Here is a 3,538-nt window from a genome sequence, read left to right on the forward strand (position 1 = left end):
TAAATGCTGATGCATTTCTTACTACCAGCCGGCACCTCGTATGAAAAAAATATTTTATTTATGTATTTTTATATAAATTTTGTTAATGTATATTTCTTGAATATTGATGGGGGCTGCGCCCCTGCGCCCTCTATTGACGAGCCGCCACTGCTGCCACCCCTCCTGCCAACCCCAGCACCCCTACAAACTCCACCAACCCTACCAGGTTCAACACCCCCAATAACATCACCACACACACCAACACCAACATCACCACACTCACCAATACCACCACACCCACCAACACCAACATCACCACACACACCAACATCACTACACTCACCAACATCACCACATCCACCAACACCAACATCACCACACACACCAACACCAACATCATCACACACACCAACACCAACATCACCACACACACCAACACCAACATCACCACACTCACCAACACCAACACCACCACACACACCAACACCAACATCACCACACACACCAACACCAACATCACCACACTCACCAACACCAACATCACCACACTCACTAACACCAACATCACCACACACACCAACACCAACATCACCACACTCACCAACACCAACATCACCACACACACCAACACCAACATCACCACACACACCAACACCAACATCACCACACTCACCAACACCACCACACTCACCAACACCAACATCACCACACACACCAACACCACCACCACCCTCCCCCAACACGCACACTCCTAACCACACCTAGGTAGCGACCGCGCAAGGCAGCCACTCAACCCCCCCCCCCTCTTCCCCCCCTCCCCCCAGGGTCCCTATAGACAGCAGAGGCAGGTAGCTCTTGAGAGCCCCTCCTAGCAACAACACCCCTACCGACACCACCACCACCCCTATCAACAAAAACAAAGATCCCCCATATAGCCTTAACAGCCTGTTGGAGGAAGTTAGTGAGGGGCCTGTAGCATATGCTTCCAGGGACCCTAAATAAATAAAAAACCGCAAATATTAAAATACACATTTTAAACTAGAATAGTAAAGTCATTGTATTTGTTCATGTGCTTTACAGGCAGATAATACGACAAATCGCTAACCTTAAACACCCAGTCGTTCGTAAAAGTTTAAGGCAGTATAGTACTATAGTAATAGAGCAAGTGCAGAATCACTTTTACTTCCAGGATAATCCGGCACTGGCGGGGCACGTGTGCCTGATGGAGGAGGAGGAGGGCAGGTCACCGAAATATGATTAAAGAGTCGAATGTCTAAGTCAGGGGTCGGCAGCCTGCCGCTCTGGATCCGCATGCGGCTCTTAAAGGACCGCTTCGTGACCCGTTATTTTATTAAGGACCGACCGTCTCGTATTCACCGCACGCAGTGCATTGCGGCTCTTGAAAAATGTAGATTTTTTAAAACCAAATTCTAAAGAAATGTCTCATCTTGTTACTTTGCTTGCCGACCAACTGCTCTAAGTGCAGCCCCTGCGATCGCTTGCTCACGCCATTGCTGGCTTGAAGGTTTCGAAGTCTGGGGGGGTATTTGTTTCAAGTTTGTTTGGGGTCGGTGGCTGTCGCTCTCGAGTGTGCAGGCGGTTCAACTGCACCGCGGGGCCCACGGGCTTGTGCAACACTGCAAACACGGCATCGCCAAATAAACGGTTGTTCGTTAGGGGGCACTGGACCCCGCCCCCCATTCCCCTCCTTCCTCCACCGCAGTGTTATTAACAAAGGGGGGGGGGCAGCACAGGTTGCAAACCACGGAACCCCCCCCCCCCCCTCCACGCTACAACCGGCAACGAGCGCGCAACCAGCTCGACCCGCGTTGCTCCGGTTGGCGCCTTGCGCCAGCAGGGAGTTGCGCCAGACCCCCGGGGTCGCTCGGGGCGGGTGGCCCCCTCTCGTCTGCGAGCGTGCTGGCGGGCACACAGTGAGCCCACTCAATGCCGCGCGAAGTGCCACGGGGGGGGGGGGGGGGGGATTGGAATTAGTGCTCGCCTTTGTGTGCGCGCGCGCGCGTGCGTGGGCCGCGCTAATCGCCCGCAAGATGTGGCGTCAAACAGCCCCGGGGCTTGGCCAACCAAACGCGACATGCAAAGAAGGTTGGTTTTGTGACTGTTTCGCGAGTCCTTGGCCCCCCCACCCCCCAGTGCAGACATTTCACTTGTCGGTGCCACACTGAGGTGGGCAAGGCTTTGAGCAGCTCCGATTTCTTAATGTGGCACAACAGCGGCGAATGATGGGCTAACCGCGCGGGAAGAGTGGGGTTTATCAAGTGATCCACTCGCATTGCTCTGGCTGTGTGTGGCTGGATGGAGTGACATATCACCGTGTTTTGTACGATTATTTTTGGCCGATGTTTTGCAAGAATTTTTGTCCATTATTTTAAATCGATTATTATTTTCTGTCGAGATTCGGCGGCTGTGATTTGATTCGATGATCGATGTCGTTGTTTTCGGATGACCATTTGCATTGCCCGAATACGTTATCCATGGTGCAACTTTTTTTTTTCTCTCGAAGATAACAAAAAATAAAATCCATTCAGTGGCAGTGTTTTTGAAGGACGCGTTTAGTTTTCATCGGCTTGCGCTTGTACACCGCTGCCAATACAGCGGTATCATGTTATTTTAGGAACCAATGTTGCGCAGTTAGTTGCGGTCAAAGATAATTTATCGGACAAGTTGCCGAATCATTGATTCTCGCTTGCACGTCTGGATGCTTGTATCGTGAGCACTCGGCACGCGCCTCGAGTCCCCTGGGAGGCACGCATCACGTGTCACTCACGTCGACGTTGTGATGGGTGCAGTTGCTCACTGTGCGCAAGAAAATTAAGGCATTCCGCCAAATGCCACATTTAGCTTGCTCACAAAGTACCCTCGGGCAATGAATCCATGACAACATTTAATTAAGGGGGTAATTAATTGTTACTCTTTGAGTCTTTCGGAAAAGTCACGTAGATAGAAAAATAATAAAATAATAGAGCGCTATATATCCTGCTTCCTCAGCAGTCCGCCTGCTGTATTTTTCACCTGAAGACGATTGTTCGTGTTGCGATCGAAACGCCGTGATTTATTATTATTTATTATTATTATTTCTATCTACGTGACTTTACCGAAAGACCCAAAGAAAAGAGTATGAATTCCTGCAGTCACGAAAGCTTCGAGTCAAGGTAATGAATTGGTTGCCGTGAGTGTCGAGTGAGTACACCGGTCATCCTTTCAGCTGCAACGGCTTTGGGCTTGACCATCGAACACAGACGGTCACTGCAACGCGCGCTTTCAGATGCACTACTACTGCGGCCGTCTGGAACGCTCTTCCTTCCGACATTAAGACGCCACTGGAGCCATACACTTTTAAATCTAGACTTAAAACTCATTTCTTCAGAGCTGTTTTTTTCTGTTTAGATTGTTGTCCTTCCCTCGCACCTCCGACAAGCACGGTTGGCTACGTACGGTGCGAACGAAGTTCAAGATACATACCTGGTGCGGCGTGATGGAAATAGGATCGCCGGGTTCATATTACAGCGCGTTAACCATTACGCCACCGTCCCCATGG

This window comes from Lethenteron reissneri, chromosome 42 (assembly GCF_015708825.2).
Source record: "Lethenteron reissneri isolate LAM-NWPU_2019-01 chromosome 42, ASM1570882v1, whole genome shotgun sequence".
NCBI classification, from domain to species: Eukaryota; Metazoa; Chordata; class Hyperoartia; order Petromyzontiformes; family Petromyzontidae; genus Lethenteron; species Lethenteron reissneri.